The sequence below is a fragment of the Melanerpes formicivorus genome, unplaced genomic scaffold (genome assembly GCF_026170545.1).
Source record: "Melanerpes formicivorus ecotype bairdi unplaced genomic scaffold, bMelFor1.0.p_v2 SCAF_10, whole genome shotgun sequence".
NCBI lineage: Eukaryota > Metazoa > Chordata > Aves > Piciformes > Picidae > Melanerpes > Melanerpes formicivorus.
In genome coordinates this window covers 5,321,949-5,341,224 of record NW_027142362.1, presented here as the reverse complement: position 1 = coordinate 5,341,224, position 19,276 = coordinate 5,321,949, and the positions used below count along the sequence as shown (strand labels likewise).

The 19,276-nt window shown below is 48.7% G+C and overlaps 1 protein-coding gene across 2 annotated transcripts in view; it reads left to right on the top strand.

Moving 5' to 3' along the window:
* Positions 1-19,276, top strand: part of NTRK3 (neurotrophic receptor tyrosine kinase 3) — a 287,748-nt gene that overhangs the window by 207,957 nt on the left and 60,515 nt on the right. The gene's annotated exons all lie outside the window — the stretch shown is intronic.

Genomic DNA, 19,276 nt, shown 5'->3' with positions numbered 1-19,276 from the left:
GATGATGAAGGGACTTGAGCATGTCTGCTGTGAAGAAAGACTGAGAGCCCTGGGGCTGTTTAGTGTGGAGAAGAGAAGGCTGAGAGTGGATCTGATCCATGCCTGTCAATATCTGAGGGGTGGGTGTCAAGAGGAAGGGGCCAGGCTCTTCTCAGTGGTACCTGGTAACAGGACAAGGAATGATGGATCTGTCTAGAACACAGGAGGTGGCACCTCAACATGAGGAGGCACTTCTTTACTGGAGGGTGATGGAGCCCTGGAGTAGGATGCCCAGACAGGTTGTGGAGTCTCCTTTTCTGGAGACTTCCAAAGCCAACCTGGATGGGTTTCTGTGTGACCTGCCCTGGGTGACCCTGCTTTGGCAGGAGGGTTGGACCCAACGATCTCTGGAGGTCCCTTCCAACCCCTACCGTTCTGTGACACTTGTGCTAAACAGCACAAGGGAGGGGATGGCCAGCTGTGGGGTGGGGGCAGTAGGAGGCTAAGCACCCAAGCAGGTTTCACCATCAGAGCTGGCAGCTCTGATGTGATGCCCAAGAAGGCTGCTGCTACAACTGGGTGAGAAATGATTTGGAAACGTGTGCTGTTTCTAAAGGCTTTATTTTTTAATGGAGAAACCTTTCAGGCCCCTCTTGAATTCATAATAAAGAGCAGGTTGAAAAGAAGAGGAGGGCAAATGAAGACAGTGAGGCTTGCTGACTTCCTTTAAAGTTGGAAGGTCACCTTTAAAAATGGATGAATGCAGCATCTGGAGGAAGCTCCAAGGCAGCAGGCCTGGGGTTCAGCACCAGAATAGGAGGCAGAACAAAGATGAAAAGAAGAATCCAGTTGGGATCTAGGAATAGCTGCAGAGCTGCAAGTGGCTGTGGTGGGCTTGGGTGGAGGAGGGAGCTTCTCTTCCTGCTCTCTGGAAGCTGCTGTGGTGCGTGGTGAGGTGCTGGGAGCGTTAAGCTGGGTGCTGGATAGGCAGCTGGACTGCGCAGGAGTGTGGGAACTGGTGATGGTGCTGTGGGTGTGAGCTGGAGGTTGGGTTTAAATTCCACATTTAGGGATGCTGAGTTGTGGTAGGTTTAGGCAGAAATGCCTACTCATGTGGTGGGTTGCAAACCCTAAAGAGGTCTCACCTGCTTTGGTAGTGTTGATGCTGACTTTCGCCTTCTCCTGGGATGCCTCAGGGAGCGGACCAGAGGCGACCACAGCCTGAGCCCTGGCAAAGCCTTGCTGTGCAGAAAGCTTTTGGGCTGTGTTTTGGATGGTTTCCTGGCTCACACTACCTTGTGAGCTTGTGCAAGTGGTGGTAGTGCCACTGTGTCATGTGAAGTTACGTGAGCGTATTCCTCTCTCCATACCCCATCCCAACCAACACAGTGGACACTAGGATACAGCCATCAGGTATTTCCTCCCCAGAATATCCAAAAGGTGACATGGCACAAGGAAAGGAGCCCAGCATTTGAAAAGGTAAGCCCCCCCTGCATCCATTACAGTGCTTTCTGCCCCGTGCTCCCAGTGCCAACCTCTCCCACTCTGCCTTGGAAACCACCAGACTCAGCCTGGGAGCTGCCTGGTTGTGGAGCAAGCACATGGCAGATCTTCCTTCAATTCTAACCAGATCAGGCATATCTTCAGGGAGCTTCACACTCTCTGTTCAAACAAGTTCCAGATCTGGTCCCCAAGCAAAGGGCCTGGGTAAGTACAGGGAAATGCATTTCCCTTCAACAGCTTCAAATCAAAGCTGAAAGGTGAGATTGCTCCTCTGAAGTCGTTGTGTGGAGAGATGAAAGGACGTGATTGCAAAGGAGAAAGGACTTCTGTGAATCCACAGGTACAGAATCATAGAATCAATAAGGTTGGAAAAGACCTCAAAGATAATTTGCAAAGCTTTGGGATCTACTGAAAATTGCTGCCACGTGGTGTTTTGTCCTGCTGCATTACTTCTCCTGTGTCTGTCCTGTTTGAAGGGTCTCAGAGCACTTCTGCAATCAATAGTCAGTAAGTCTTGATAGGGGTAGGGAAGGGAAACAGAGGCAAGGGTGTTGCCTTCCCCAGGCTGTTGCAGCTTGTACAGAAGCATAGGGAAATGCATGGCCTGACAGGGACAAGGGCACCCAGGGAAGAATGGGAACTGTGACCAGAGAAAGCTGGGACCCTGCCACTTGTGGCAGCTGTGTCTGCCCTGGGAAGAAGTTCCTTTGACAGTGAATGAAGTGACATTTCTTAAGGGTTCACCTAAGAACTGAACTCATTTCATCTTTAAGCCCTTGCCTGTCTTTCTCCCTGAGCCAAGGCACAGGAGCACCAGCCACACATTATCTGTTGCTTATTAAGTGGTTTAACAAGCCCAGCTAATTACAATGTACTCAAGGATTTGGTAGCTTATGAAAAGGGTCCCTGTTTGTTTGTGTCAGTGCTTTAATACATTAATACACCAATTAAACCTTGGGGTGTGTGCATGCTCACACAGCTTAAGATGCAGGAAAGCATGGTGGTGGCTTTCAGATCAGCTGGGGCTTCCCTGGCTGTTTCAGCTGCAGCTCTGAAGGGCTGCTTTGGGGTTTACCCTCAACCTTCTTGCTGAAGGAACCTGCATAAAACCAAGAACGTTGTCTTACAAGGCTCTGGCAGGCATGGGCACTCTCTGGTGTGAAGGTTTTCTCTTCTCAGACAGGTCTGGAAGAGTCTCTCAGTCTTTTTTCCCATCTTGGTGCTGGTGATGCAGGTAATCTGTGCACGAAAGTGTTGTCTTCTCTCCTTCAATTAGCCCTGAGGGGTCACCAGAGGAAGCATGCTGGCTGCCACATTTGAACTGGTTTGCAAAGGACTCTGTGCATTCGTTAAGCACCACGAGTAACGAGCAATAATCTGTGCAGGAGGCCCCCAGTGTGAGTCGGGGCAGGGATGGGGCTGCAGCAGGCAGCCAGGGCCAGAGGTAAAATCCTCCTTCAGTGCTCTTAGAGTTCAGTGAAAAGGCAGCAATTAGGGGTGGGGGGAGAAGGAGAACTGCCAGATTAAAGGAAATCGAGGAGCTCTAATAAATGCACTTCAAACTGAAGAGCATCTAGGATGCAGTGATTATATTCCCTGCAGAGCTGAAGTGCTGAGGAGGGTCTGCAGAAAGGGACAGCCACACAAAACCCAGCGGCCTCTGGTCAGCAGCCTGACAGGGAATGCAAAATGAGTTGAGGAGAGCTGTCTGAGCTTAAATGCAGGTCTTTAAGAGGCAGTTGGGAAGGCTGCTGTAAACATTCAGCCTAGTTAAAATAAAGGCAACAAAAGAGGGGATGAAAGGGCTGATGTACACCAGGCTGGCTAAGCAAAAGATGGAGACTGGGATGGGCACTGCTGAAGTAGCACAGTGAAAGGAGGGAGAAGGGGAAGAAGAAAGCAGGAGGAAAGGAAGGAACATAAAGCAGCAGCCATACTGACAGAGTATTTCAGCCAGCAAGGACCTTTCTGCACTGAAGTATCTCTGAGAGACACCAAAACTGGCCTCACAGCAAGGAGGGGTTTGGAGACTGGAGAAGGAGGGTGAGCTGGTACAGAGGATATGGAGGAGAAAGTGCTTATCTTGAGAGTGATAGATGGAGAACTTAGACAGATGCCAGAGAATGAAAGTCAGCTTATTTCAGAGATAAGAGAAGGATTATTAAATATGTTTCATCTGCCAAAATTGCATCCAGCTTTATGAAGGATGAAGAGAAAGATCTCCCTGGGTCAGTGGCCAGCTGCTCAAGGGCACAGGACAAGGTGAGCATTCTCTACAGATGGAGAGCATGTCCTGTGGCACACACACACCTGTGGGCAAGGCACACCACTTGGCAGGCTCTTCACTGACTGTTTAAATTGCCTGTCTAAAATGAGGCAGATGGATGAGAGCTGGAAGGTGGTGGACATTATGGGGACAGGAGCCACATCAGCAAGTTTAATTTTTGCTTTGGGAATCTTCTTAAACTTTGAGGGAGAGCAATGCTCTGTGAAGGCCAAACCCATGGGGCTTGACATAGTGGGAGGTCACACTCAACTGATCTGCTGGCATCCCCCAAGGATCTACCTGCCACTGCATTTAAGGGAAATTCAGTGGATGTAGCAGAGTGAGATTTTCAGCAAGTGCTTGACAAGAACCAGCCTCAGAGATTGATGACTGGGGACAGAAGCCTTGGTGTAGGAGTTAAAATAAGAACCTGCACAGAAATCTGCACCAAGAGAAACAGACAGAGAGGAGCTGTTGCTGGAAGGGTTTCCAATTGGAAAGAGGTTGAAAGTGATGTGTCCTGGAGGTCACCTGTGCTGTTCATGCAGTCTGCTAACGATCTGCAAGGAAACACTGAAAGCGGCAGCCAGAGCCAGCCCTGCGCTAACACCACGGGCCTGAGGGATTAATTTATTTTCTTTTGCCAGCACTGACTGTGGCTGAGGTGTCAAATGTGCTCAGTGCCTCTCCTGACTTGGGATGTGTTTGAGAGAGGAATCCCAACGGAGAATAGGAGCAGGAGCTGAGAGAGAGGTGATAGGTTGGACTTGATGATCTCGAAAGTCTTTTCCAACCTGGTCTGGTCTGGTCTGGTCTGGTCTGGTCTATTCTATTCTATTCTATTCCATTCCATTCCATTCCATTCCATTCCATTCCATTCCATTCCATTCCATTCCATTCCATTCCATTCCATTCTATTCTATTCTATTCTATTCTCTGACTATGGCTGAGGTCTCAAATGTGCCCAGTGCTTCTCCTGACTTGGGATGTGTTTGAGAGAGGAATCCTCACAGAGAATAGGAACAGGAGCAGAGCAAGAGAGGACCTCACTGACTATGGCTGAGGTCTCAAATGTGCTCAGTCCCTCTTCCAGTTTAGAATGTGTTTGAGAGAGGAATCCTAACAGAGAATTGGAGCAGGGAGCAGAGAAAGAGAGGCCCTCTTCAACCCTCCTGCAATACTGTGAGCAGCACTGGAATATACCTGCACCAGAGGAGGTGTGGCATGGGGAGACTGCAGTTTATGCAACAGAGACACAACACTGCCTGTGAGGAGAGGATACATGAAGGAAGCTGGAGAGCATGAGAGGCTTTTCCTTCCCAAGATGAAGATGTGGTTTTGAACAGCTCAGTAATTATTTTTGCCTCCTTCTTTTACTTTTGTCTGCTTTCTCCACAATTCCAGTTTCTAGACTGGAGACTTCAGATGCCTTGGTGTGAGCTCTGTTTGCAGGAGAATCGCAGCCTGGCTGTGCAAAAGCAAGAAGGCAGAGTGAAGTTTTGAACTGCTCATCTGCACTCAGATATTGATCTGGGTAGGTTTGCCCATTACCTGCTTGAAAAACCTCTGCCTTGGGAAAAGGTTAAGGGACTTGATTTAAACTCTGATTGATAAAGAAAAGACATCGAGGTGACCTTTATAACGGGAGCTGAATTTGGGGTCACTCTCCAAGCTCAGATTGCAATAATGAAACAGGATTTGCAGGCAGACTGATGGATTATATTAGTGGAACCCAGCCTCTGATTTTTCCATGTTACTCTCCCAGCATCTGATGCTGACCCTCTAATTAAGGCAGTTCAGGCAGGCAACACATAAACTCTTCAAGATATTTTCCAATTAAATGAGACCTGTCCTACACTAGGGAGGAGAAACAGCTAATGGCATATTGGAGATCTGTCCACCATTATCCTCTGCAGCATCACCCACACAGACTCATCTACAAACTGCCATTGCCAGCTTTGAGAGGTCCTTTTTATGCCTCTGCATCCTCAGCTAACTGCCACAGATTATTTCCCTTCCCCTCCTTTCTTTGCAATCTTGCTCATTTCGGTCCTTTTCACCAGCAGTTTATTCTTGCCGTAAAACTTCAGTAGACACATTTAAATTTAAGCTGTTTAGCCATATATGATATTTTTCTTTTATGTAAAAGCACAGATACATAATCTTGGCTCTGCAGCTGAAGATCCTGGTAGGTTGCCTTCTTTCTGTGCCTTGAATACCAACTTAGCAATCACCCAGTCCTCAAGCATAGCTCGCTTAAAGCTGAATGTGCACCTTTTCCCCATCTGCAATTAATCAGGTCTACTGAGGCTACCAGCGCTGCAGACTCTTTCCTTGAGTCTCACCAGGGCCTTCAGGGAGAATTAAGTGGGCATTTTTCCCCTGGTGCAGACGCTGATGTTTTGCCACAGGAGAAAACTGTAGGCTTTTATTTGTTTTCCCCTCTCGCGCGCAGCGGAGTTTGCGGTGTCTCTCCCCTTGGAAATTCACCCCAACCATCTGGCTCATAACGGTGTGAGGCACCGCTGAAAGCTGACAGACAAATGAACAACTATCCAGTGTTTTATTACCCCCCCTGCTCTCCCCATGCTGGGAGTGTCAGAGGCAATAAACCACAATGGGTTCTCGTTTATAATCATACTGAAGACAGGGCACAGCGGGGGGACGATAAAGCAGTGCCGTCGGGGAGGGAAACGCAGCGTCCTAACAAGAGCACGTGGTTCCTTAAATGGTCCTGAGCTCCTGGTGAGGAGGGACTTCTAAAGCTGTGTCCAAGCAGAGCTTTTTCTGCCCAAGGAGGCCTTTTTCTGCTTCACTTCAACTCCAAGTGCTTTGTTTCAGCCAAGGAGAGTAAGGTGGTGTTGGCACGACGGTGCCTCTGCTCGGCAGGTGGAGGAGGCTCTGGAGTCAACACGTGGCCAAGGCACTGCCTTTCAGAGGTCCTCTTCTGCAGGATAGACCCAGGGTACTGGTGGGTTCCTTTCTCTTGTCTACACCCTCCCTGCCATTACCCTAGTCCATTTTTTCAGCAGTGTGGGGGACCCAAGAGGAGGATTTGTCTTTGTGAGAAGCATCAGAGCAGGACCAGTCCAACATTTGTTGCATCCTCCTTGTGTCTCAGGCATAGACCAAAGGAGTACAGGAAGCCCCAACTATGCAGAGACCTGGAGAGCTAAATGAGGACCAGCTGCTATCCCCATCAGGTTAGCTAATTCCTTTGTAGGGTCTGTCCTTTATTCCTCTCTGCATAATTTGCTGCCTCGTAACAATTGCTGAAGTCACCCAAACCACAGTAATTTTAGAGCCCGGCAGGTAGAGCTGTCTCACGTTACTCCTCCTTCAGGGGTTTCCTTCTGCAGGAGAAGTTGGCAAGATGCAAAAAGGGATGAGGTTGTGCAGACAAACAAGTAGGGAGAAAGCCAAGGAAACCTTAGGCAGAAACAAAGACGGAGCAAGCTCCGTTCAGGGTGTGAGGAAAACGTGAGGCTGAGGGAACACCTCATCAAGCCAGAGATGTGGGCGCACCTCCTGTGTTGGTCCTGTGAGAATGGGAGCTGGAGGAGGTGGGAAGGAAGGGGAGAGATGGAAATTGGGCAAACTGGAAAGAGGCCTTTTAATGAAATCATAACTTGAGCCTGAGATCTGTCTTTCAACACCTCATGGTTTTACTCCATGTAGCCTTGCTTCTGGAATTTTCGTGTTCCGTGAGTTTGGCTGCATCAGCCTCTTCTTTAATGACCACCAAAGGAAGCTGTTGGGAGAGTGACTGGCCATGGGGCAAGGAAAGAGAGAGGTGCCCAGAGATCACAGAAGCAAAAGAAAGGTTAAAAGAAGGGCAGAGGTTGTCCTGTTCTGTCTAAAATTGTCCTTTTCCTTTGTGATGATGATGAGGCTGGCAACAATCAGAAGCATTTCCAACCTGCCTGGAGCTCCAGCTGGAAAATGCAGAACACCAGGACCCCTCACCAATTTTCCTGCTTTAAGACAATTCTGCCAGCAACTCTGTCACAAGAGATTTTTCTGAGGGCCTTTTCGTGTTTCCACATCTGGAGGGAACTGCTCTTCTAAAAATACTTTGGTTTGTACCCAAGTTTGGGGCCAGCTCATACTCTGCTCAGAGTGGGCTTTACACCAGGGAGTACCTCTGTGGGTTGGTGCTCCAACCACATTCAAACCACCTTCAGTGCCACCCTTCTCATGGTCACATGGCTCCCAGAACATCCTCAATGCATCTGGGATATTTTAGCATTTGTGTGGGGGGGGAACATTAAGATCAGAAGCTGTTAGGAAGACAAGGACAGATGAGGTAGATGCAGCCTCTGGCTAGATCCCTCAAAGCAGAAACTGAACAACATTGAAACAGTGGCCTCAACCCCCCCTAAATCCTCTAAATTGCAAGGAGAAGCTTAGCATTGGGACCTGAACCCAGTGTTAAAAGATCTGCCTGGGTGTACAAGCAAACTGCACCACAGCTCTGAGACTGACTGCTGGGACCAGGACAGCACTAGCAGGATCTGGCTGGTAGGCACTGAATTGCCCATGGAGTGTCTGTTGGTCAGAGATGTACCCCACTGTGGGGGGTAAGGACTAGCTGGGCTGAGCTCTCCTGTTGGCTGTTGGAGGGAGCACTGGGTGACAGCAGCAGTGATGCAAGGGACAGGTTCCTGCCTGCCTGTCACTCCAGGTGGGGACTGCAGTTTAAACCAGGCTGTTGCAAAGATGAGGGAATTTGGGGGTGGGAGCAAGACCCAGCATGGAGAAAAGGGTTGGGAGAAAAGCTCGTGGCCTGATATGAGCCACTTAACCCAACCTTGAGTGACATCTTCCTGCTGGGATGTTGCAGGGGTGCCAAACCCCAGAGGACAGCTCAGGCTGAGTTCACTGAGAGCAAACCCCTTCCTACCAAGGACCTGGCAGCTATTTTCTGGCCTTGCAGCAGCTTAGCACTACTCACAGAGCTGAGGAGGGGCTGCTGCCTGTGTCAGGTGCTGGAGTCAGTCCCCATCTTTCTGCCATGGAGATTTGACTGGAGAATACCAAGGCTTGATGGTGCCTGGAAGTGGGCATTGCCAGGCTGCTGGCCCCTCCGGAGCAGGCAGAGCTGTGGCATTGAACTCCCAGGCTGAAGTCCCCAGCCGATAGCCAAGAGCCTCTGAGACCCTGGGGACAGAAGGTAAGCCTCTGTGTTCTTGCTGGGAGACAGCCTCAAAGCTGCAAGGCTGCTGCTGAGACCTGATCACTTCCAGCTTTCTTGTGATTATCCATCTCAGCTATAGGATGCTGTTGTGTCTGATTACTGCGTCGTCGGAGCCTTAAGCCTGAAATCTGACTACTGTGTGCTCCCTCGAGGGGCAGCCAATCCTCCTCCATCCCTCCACCAGTAATCTCTCCCTTCCCATGGAAAAATAACATAAAAAAAGAGAGGGAGAGAGAGAGAGAGAGAGAGAAGTGGTATCTGCCTGCAGCAGCGCTTTCCAATCAAGTGAAAACTAGATGGGAAATCAAATCAGCAGGTAAGTTCCTGCAAAACACAGCCTTATCTCTTTAAAATCTCCCCTTTTGATGGGATGAGCTGAATGGCAATGCTTGCTGATGTAAAACAAACCATTATTCCTTCTATCTCCTCTCCAAGTTCCCCCCCCCCCCCACCCCTCCCTGTAGAGGCAGGAGTCTGAGGGAGGGAGATGCTCTCTGAAGACTATTTTCCTCCGTTAAATAAATTCACTTTCAAATAATGTGTAATTAAATGTGTGGTATTGAATTAATGTTTTATTCTGAGTGCTTTGGCAGCAAGGGACCTAGGGGCCTGGCTGGTGGAAAGAAAACATCTTCACCAGAAAGACTCCCTTCCCTTCTCTCCTTCCCTTTTCCTCCCACCCTGCCAAGAATCCCAATCCCCGTCTCCAAGAGTGGGTTGGTGAGGATGATGCTTTGTGAAAAGTCCTTTTTATGATACTTTGCTACAGGTCTCTTGGGAGACCTTATTGTGGCCTTCCAGTATCTGTAGGGGGCCTACAAGAAAGTTGGGGAGGGACTTTTTAGGGAGTCAGGGAGTGACTGGACTAGGGGGGATGGAACAAAAGTAGAAATGGGTAGATTCAGATTGGATGTGAGGAAGAAGTTCTTCCCCAGGAGGGTGGCGAGAGACTGGCACAGGTTGCCCAGTGGGGTGGTGGAAGCCTGATCCCTGGAGGTTTTGAAAGCCAGGCTGGATGTGGCTCTGAGCAACTTGATCTAGTGTGGGGGGTCCCTGCCTGTGGCAGGGGAGTTGGACCTGGATGATTGTTGAGGTCCCTTCCAACCCTAACAACTCTATGATTTCACTCAAAGCAAAGACTTCTCCAGCCCACTCCAGTTGCTCCTCTCTCTGTCTCCTAATGGGCTTCATCTTCCTCCTCCTCAAAGCCAAGTTGTGTAGTTAACCTTTGTATAAAAAGGCAAAGTATGAACATCTCCTTGGGGGGTGAGTTTGTGCTGAAGCTGGAGAGGTGGTGTGGTTTTGCAGCCTAATGTCAGCCACAAATTATCTGAGAAGGTGCAGGAGGTGATAGGAATCATTGATAGGTTTTGAAGTCTTCTGTCTGGAATGTTAAGAAGGGTTTGGTCCCTTCAGCAGAGTTTTGTGTTCCCCTGGCAGGCAGCTGAGGAGGAGCTGGTGCCTACAGAGATGTGGGTAAGCATAGGCTGAACTTAGACTTTGTAAAGGCAGCAGGGGGGATCAGGGGGTCTGTCCTAACCTGAGGGGATCTTATATGTGCCTTGGGCACAAGGAGGTTGGACAGAGGCAGATGCTGGGCACATCTGGGAGCCCACTTACAGCTGTGTGCCTGTCCCTAACCCCAATCCCAACAGCTGCAGGGAACCTTGAGAGGATTACATTTCTTTTGGGAAGCCTTCCAGGTCTCCATACCAAGAGTCATTTTAACCATTGACCAAGAGGGATTTACCTTGTTGGATCAGGGAAGGCTCCTGTTGATCTGATGAGCCCTTGCCTGAGTGATTGCAGTAGGTCACAAATCTGCAGAAAGAAAAGGAGATGGATGCTGTCCTAAATGTAAGAGCCTGCTGCTGTGCAAGGGCCAGGTGTGCTGGGTGCTTGCTTGCTTTGGAGCTGCAGTCACTCTCAAACATTTGCTGGGGCTGAGGCACCAGAACTTTCCTCTTGCTGTGGCTCCTTTGCTTTGGGATCTCCTCAGGATAGCTGTTCAGCCAGCAGGACTATGTGGTGCTGTGCATCCCAGCTGAGACTGCTCAAAACCCAGTAGCCATGGGAAACTTTATACTGCTGTCTTCATAAATCACTGAGTGGTTAGCACTCAGATTTATGGGACTGAAGTGGGTAAGAAGAGCTTGAAACCATGTTTTGTTTTTAGAGGAAGTGTCAGGTGGTTTAAGCTGGGACAGGAGGTTTTGCTTAAGAAGTGTTTGTGGGGTGGTGCTGGAGCTGGTGCTGCAGCAGAGATGCAGCTGCTCAGGGGGTGCTAATCCGGTGGCTCCCTGCTGTTAATCACTCTGTGGACCTGGAGGGTTGCTTCACAGAAGCACAGCTCTGCCTCGCCTGGAGACTGGCTGGAGTTAGCTGACAACTGAGATGCAGTCTGTGGGGTCAGGGCTTCCTCTCCACCTGCTGTTGCAACAGCAAAAGCCAGAGGAGCTGCTGATGCCCCAGCTGCTGGAGGTGTGCTTGGAAGTGGTGCATGTGAGGGGTTTGCAAAGCCCCAGAGGTCTGCCTTGCAGAGTTGTTGTTCCCCTGGTTTCTTGATCTCGATTACACTGAACATCAGCTCCTGATGCAGATTGCTATTCCTGGATACATTTCTTTTCAGCCCAGGTTGCCCATCTAAAGGTGTCAAGCCCTGCTGGTTTGTACCAGGGTTCATTTAGCAGCATGTTGTGCATTAGCTCTGGGTCTGCTGGGTCAGCTGGGCAGTGATGCCTCCTTCACATCTGGGATCTGCACTCATGCCTTGTGTCTGCTCCCAGACAATGAAGGGAAGGTAAAGAACTTCAGCAACATAAAATAGTTGCCAGAGAATGAAGGGAATGTAAAGAACTTCAACATAAAGTGGTTGCCTTTTAAGGTTTGATCATGGCTCTTTGATAACATAATATATAGGGGAGCACATGGGGCTGCCTGGAAGCAAGTTGCCAGCATCTTGGTAAGGTACAAGAGATGAGAAACAGTTTGGAGAGAGGCTGTGAACCCAATGACATATATTGGTCTGCTGGAGATCATAAAAACTGAAAAGGGATGCAAAGAGAGGAATAATTCAGTGGAAGGAAGAGCCTCCTTTACATTTTAAGTTGTTCCCATCAAAGCCAAAGGAGAGATGGGTGGGAAATGTGAGAAAGCCTCTCTCTGTATAATTTTGCTGTATGGACACCCAAATGGCTGTGAGAAGCTGTCATGAGGAAATGTTAAGACTGAAAAACACTGCCCCAAAGTGAAGAGGAATATCTGAGCAACGTGGTCTTGTCTACAGGGCCTGCAAAGAAGTGGGTGGGAGGGATCTCGGTATCCATATGTTGGAGCCCAAGTGACTCCACGAAAGACTGGCTGCTCCAAGAAATTCCCAGAGATTCAGAGCTGCCTTACATAAACCTCCATGATTTGGGGTCTTTTTCAAAGGACTGTCAGAACTATTTGTTGTTTCTCATCATGACTCTTTTGAATCTGAGTCCTTGAAGGGTGCCTTAACAGAGGAACTTGGCAGAGAATCAGCGTCTGGGCACAGCGCCGAGCTGCCAAAGCCTGCATCCAGGCCTTTTCCCAGAGGTGGCTCATGTCAGAGCAAGGCAAGAAGCCACCAGAAGTGGAGGGTTACCTACTCAGAGTCCATGGAGAGATAAGCAACAGCCTGTTTGTGTCCCCATTTTTTAAAATGATGTGGGACTGATTCTCCATTTGTTTACCTGTGCTTCCCAGCAGCCCACGACTGGAATCAATATCTTTCGCTGACTGATGGATTTGCACCAGGCCAGGAGGGAGACACAGCTACCTTGTGCATTATCTTCTCTCACTGTGAGGCAAACCTGTGAGGGAATGACTTATCAGCCCTCCAGCAGCAAGGCTGTTTGATCTGATCCTACCTGATCTGCGCCTTTGCTCTGATCAGGTACATCAGGCAACTGCTCAACGCCTTTGGTTGACATCCAGGTTGCAGATGACTGCCTGGCACGAAAGGCATTGGTTTGGTTGTTCCATTCCTTAATGACAAGCTTCACAGTGTAAGTTACAAGCTTTGTTTATCTGGTTTTAATTGTCACAGAGCAGGGAAGCTGTGCAGGGTTTATTCACAGGAATTACTTCAGCATCGAGTCAAGAGAGAGCTGAGTGAATCATTGCCTAACTCAGAACTTTTGCTACCTTTTTGTGGACAACTTCTGTATAAATTAAAAAGAAAAAAAAAGAGAGATAATTCCTTGGCATAAATTAGTTGTTACAGCAAATGACTCAGCCCCTGAAAAATGTCATTGTTGTTATCATTTATAAAGGGCTGTTGATGCAAATGAGGCTTCAGAAGCTTATGAAAATCAAGGCTATTACCACTAAAAGCAAAATCAAACCAGGATCAGACTCAAACCAGGGGACCCTAGAAGCACATCTAAAAGAAGTCAGCTCTAAAGCAGAGACTGAACAACGAGAAATGGAGAGGAAAAGAAGGAGAAGAAATGTGTCAAAGCTAAGGGAAGGAGGAGCTGGGTGGCGGGGAGGCACAGGAAAGGACCTACCTCTAGGGAGAAATAGGACCATGTGTGTGGAGAAGGAGCTGGTAGAAAATGGATATTGGTCTTTTCTAGGCTAGAAGAAAAACCTGCTGCTACACTGGGTGGCAAAATTACAAGGAGAAATTGCTATGATTTTGTTTTTCTTCCCCAGTGAGCTGCGTGTGGTTCACGAATGAAGAGTCCAAGGACAGGAAACCCACTGGAAATACAGCAACCAGCTCTTAGGAGTGGGAAAGAAGGAGATGTGAGGAATTAATGTCAGACCTGGTGTAAATGATGCAGCTAAAGAAGCAGTTTTGCATTTTGCTCTAGCTTAAGTACTGGCAGTGCTTGTGGTTTCCTCTGTGTGGGGTTTGATTTGTCCATTTACCTCCCGCTGGAGTCATCTGTGTCCAAACACAATCATCTGCATCCAGGTTTCAAGAGAATTATCAAGCCATTGTTTTAAGGATGTGGGCTGTGATAGGAATCTGAAATGCAGAATTTGCAGTCTCACTGAGGCCATCTCTGTTGCAGCTGATACCCAGGGCTGATTAGGAAAGGAGACAAGAATTGGAAAAGCAGATTCATGCAATGTACCCACACAGCTTCCCAAGTTCTGCTCGTGTGATGGAAATGTGGTGGTTATTAGGGGGAGGAAAAAAGGGGGGAAAAAAGGTGTTTTAATTGCACACAGTCTGTTATGAGCACTGTGCTCTACCTGGGATTTAGTGGTCAAGTTGGGGGTCTTTTTGCCTTGACCCCATCACAAGCAAGAGAGATTCTCCAATATGAGTGTAAAAGATGGGTGAAGAGTCCTTGAGTCTGTGAGTTAAAGGGAAAAAGTTCTGGCTTTTGCAGGCTCTATCTATCCCAGGGGCCAGCAGAGAAGTGATCCATCAGGACATGGTAGATTGATGTATGAGAAGAGCAGAATTCATCTTGTTCCCCTTTTCTTCTTCTCCTACATCCCATGGCTGTGCTGGGTTCACAAGGTTAGCAAACTGGAATATGTTTGTGTCAAGGAGAGGAGCAGCAATGACTAAGGGACACATGGGAGGGAATAGGAGGAGGGGGAAGTTGCTGTTTTTAGACAGCCACTCTTCTGACTGAGTGCACTTGAAGCACAGATCAAGTCAGCCATCCTGCAAAAGGTTCTGAGGAGGTTAGGTCAGATCCCATTGCAGAGCCAAAACCACAACCCTTCTGCCTTAGCTTTTCCAGAGAAAAGGAAAGGTTTCTGCTCTGGAGGCAATTTATAAAGGTGAGTGCAGTGTCCCAGGCTGACCCTCTTGTTAATGCTCGAGCTTGCCTGTGTGCTACCACCATTGAACTGAAGCCATGGGGAACCTCCAGCCCGCTGCAGGCTGAGTGTGTTCTGATGTGGTTCGTGCTTGTTCAGAGCAACAGTGAAGGCATGAGATATAACACACGTTCTCTGTGTGTTATATCTTGATGGACAAGAAGGAAGGGGGGTGGGATCTGCCCAACTCTTCTTCTGTGTCATGCAACAACATAATAATTCCAGAACAAGAGTCTCAAGATGTTTCATTTATAACTGGGATGACTTCAGCGTTGTGCGCTCGCATCCTTCCTGTAGATACGGCACGGCCTTGAATGAGTTCCCATCATGCTGTCAAGTCTGGTTATTTTCCTGTCAGGTCTTGCTGTGGCTCCTGCAGAGGTTCTTCTTTTGAATTGTCTTGTTGGCTTGTTTTTATAAGTTAATGGTACAGGGGGAAGGGAAAAAGAAAAGCAAGAGTGGTACTTAGGGGAAGACAGTTTGCATACACCTTGTCGGCAGGGCTGACTGCAACACAGCGGAGACAGATTAGCACACCGCTGCCTGCCTAAAACAAATAAACACCAGCTGTTTATCAGACAGGGCTCAGCTTGCTCCAGGAGGAGGTAAACAGATTTATGCAGATGAACCTCCCAGGCGCCCTTGCGGCGCAGCATCTTTCACGGCTACTCGGCCTTCCTCCGTGAGTTACGGCCAGGACAGACAAGCAAAGCGATGCAAGGTTAGCACAATAACACAGCAAGCTGCATGCTGCCAGGCTGGTTTGTCACTGCTTTCTCTTGGAAGCCCATATTTAAGAGTGAGGTGGAATTAATCACAGTGTTGATCTCCCTGTGAGTTGGAAGGATTTGATGTAAACTTCAGTGTTTTCAGGCCCACGAGCACGAGGAGAAAGCCATTTGTTATCCCTTGCTTATTATTCCATTTGTGCCTGAAAAAAAAAAGAACCAGGCTGCAAAAATTGAGGTTGAGGGGAAAAAAAATGTGGTCAGCAGAAATGCTTCTCTGACTCTGTGTTAAGGTGGTCCAGTTGCTGTCAAACTGCTTAACTTCATGAACCTTCCTTTTGTAACCGTTCCAGTTTTACTAGTCACAAAGGGAGGTCATTGTGCCCCTGTGCTCAGCACTGGACAGGCCACACCTTGAGTCCCATGTCCAGTTCTGGGGCCCTCAATTTAAGAAGGACATTGAGATACTTGAAGGTGTCCAGAGAAGGGCAACAAAGCTGGGGAGGGGTCTGGAGCACAGCCCTGTGAGGAGAGGCTGAGGGAGCTGGGGTTGCTTAGCCTGGAGAAGAGGAGGCTCAGGGCAGACCTCATTGCTCTCTACAACTACCTGAAGGGAGGTTGTAGCCAGGAGGGGGTTGGTCTCTTCTCCCAGGCAACCAGCACCACAACAAGAGGACACAGTCTCAAGCTGCACCAGGGGAGGTTTAGGCTGGATGTTAGGAAGAAGTTCTTCCCAGCAAGAGAGATTGGCCACTGGGATGTGCTGCCCAGGGAGGTGGTGGAGTCATCATCACTGGAGGTGTTAAGGAAGAGACTGGACGGGGTGCTTGGTGCCATGGTTTAGCTGATGAGATGGTGTTGAGGGATAGGTTGGACTGGATGATCTCAAAGGTCTTTTCCAACCTGGTCTATTCCATTCCATTCCATTCCATTCCATTCCATTCCATTCCATTCCATTCCATTCCATTCCATTCCATTCCATTCCATTCCATTCCATTCCATTCCATTCCATTCCATTCCATTCCACTTTAAACCTGAGTCCATTACCTCGAAAGGATTGTTCCTCCCTCAGCCCAACTCTCATCTGCCACACCACCTCCTTCGATTCTTCGTATAAATTTTCCATGAAGCTTCTCAGGTGACCCTAGCTGTGAAATGTGGTCTTGAAGACAGATGGGATATTACTTTAATAATGTAGACATAATTACACAATCTGGACACTGGCTCTTGGAGATGTCTGATCATTTATTAAGATGTTGCTGGGAGGAAAAGTTTGGAGCTGAAGATTTCTTTGGGCAAGACCCTGGGGAGTTCAGGAAGAGAGGTTTGTCGTAGTTCTCGTAGTGTTACCACTATCTCATCAGCAGTGGAAATAATACCAAAGAGCACTGGTGCTTATTTGGAGGCAGTTTCCTTTCTCATCTTGTTTCACACCAATAATACCAAACAGCATTGTACTTATTTGGAGGCAGTTTATAGTGTGGCCAGCAGGAGCAGGGAGGTCATTGTGCCCCTGTACTCAGCACTGGTTAGGCCACACCTTGAGTCCAGTTCTGGGGCCCTCAGTTTAGGAAAGATGTTGAGTTGCTGGAAGGTGTCCAGAGAAGGGCAACAAAGCTGGGGAGGGGTTTGGAGCACAGTCCTGTGAGGAGAGGCTGAGAGAGCTGGGGTTGCTTAGCCTGGAGAAGAGGAGGCTCAGTGGAGACCTTCTTGCTGTCTACAATTCCCTGAAGGGAGGTTGTAGCCAGGTGGGGGTTGTTCTCTTCTCCCAGGCAACCAGCACCAGAACAAGAGGACACAGTCTCAAGCTGCACCAGGGGAGGTTTAGGCTGGAGGTGAGGAGAAAGTTCTTCACTAAGAGAGTTGTTAGCCAATGGAATGTGCTGCCCAGGGAGGTGGTGGAGTCCCTATCCCTGGAGGTGTTCCAGAGGGGATTAGACATGGCACTTGGTGCCATGGTTTAGTTATGAAGTCTTGGGTGACAGGTTGGACTTGATGATCTTTGAGGTCTCTTCTGATCTTGGTGATTCTGTGATCTTGCTTCACCCCAATAATACCAAACAGCATTGGTGCTTATTTGGAGGCAGTTTCCTTTCTCATCTTGTTTCACACCAATAACACCAAACAGCACTGGTGGTTATTTGGAGGCAGTTTCCTTTTTCACCTTGTTTCACACCAAATGGGGCAACTGGATGGCAATTGCAATGTTCCTGTTGGGGATCTAAGACCTTTTTTGAAGTGTCCTCAAGCTCCTCTCAGTAGAAGAGCATTTCCCCACGGCTTTCTTGCCTGCTGCTGTTCAAGAGACCCAGAATGCAAATGCGTGGTTGGTCAATACAGTAAATCCCAGGTACTGTGCTGATGAGTGTTATAGAAATGCTTGCCAAGAGAAAGAGGAAAAAAAACACCCCTTTCCTCTACTCTATTATGTAAATTGGTGCCATTTGAGCTTTTCTTAGATTAGGACTTTGCTCACCCAAGTGCATCACTTAACATTTCAGCACGTAGTATTTCAGATTCCTCAAGGTACTCCTTAACCACTCAGCCAAACCAGGTGGGGAAGGCAAAGTCCACATGTGATTTGTTCTCCCTGGCTGTCACTGCCGATTTAAACCCGAAGCCACTGGGGCTGTGCTACCATCCTGTGCTTTAATGCTACCAATATTATTAATATTGGTAACTAACAGTTTTCAGGCTATTGAACAATTAATGAAAAGGTCAGTGGGAATCCTCCACAGAGGGCTCATTCATTACAAGCCCCATTGCTTATGCAATCTCGCAGCATCCATCTTCCCAAACAAGCCGAAGGGCCGGGCAGGGCAGCTCCTTCAGCCTGCCTGGGGGCTCCTGATCAAAAAGCTTAATTGTTTGAAAGTCATCAGGATGTTAGCCTTCCAGCCCATTGGGTTTCGATGCATCAAGTGGTACAGGAATTGCTGTGGGGCACCTTGTGTCTCTGCAGGTCCCTGAGCAGGCGGTAGGAGTTGGTGGTACTTTGTGGTGGCTGTTAGTGGTGCTTCCCCAAAGCCAGGTTGAGGTCACCTCCACCTCCTGCAGTCCCCCAGGGGAAATGGATGTGTGCATAGCTGCACAGCTCCTGTGGCACGTGGAAGAGATGGAGAAGACTCTAAAGTAGCCAAGTTTGTTGAGTAAACACGCAGGGCCAGGTTATGAATGTCCCAGAGCAGGATTGGAAAGAGGGCACAGTTCCATCCAATGCCTCTGCTTGAGGAGACCACAAATGTATCAGCTTTTGCTCAGCAAGCACTGGAGAAGAACTGTAGCACTCACTGCCCTGTCATAACCATCAGGCTGATGCTGGAGATGGTCTGTGCTGTCACAGTTCTCCAGGCAGGCAGTAACCACCAGGGAAGGGCAGTCAGGAGAGAGAAAGTTTTGGGTACTGTGCCTCCAGAAAAGGCTTTGGCGGCTGCTCCCCCGGTTCATTCCAGGCATGAAAAGAAAAAGGCACTTTCTATTACTAGAGGATCTGTATGGGTGCTGTGATGCCAGGGAGGTTTGGCAGGAAGAAGCTGTGCCCTAGTGTTGCTCCCAATAAGAGACTGTGGAGACCTCCAAGCTCTCCCAGCAGACGGTGGCATTCAATAACAACGCAGCATTCGTGAGTATCCTGCTGGCTGCTTCTCGACTCGTGTGGGTACCTAGCAGCTGGGGAGATGTAGCCCTCATGGATGACCTTGTTAGCTGAGCAGACTAATCTTCAGAGGCCTCTGTACCTGTGTTAAATGAATAGCTATTGCTCTTTTGATTCCTCCTGAAGCCTTGGTT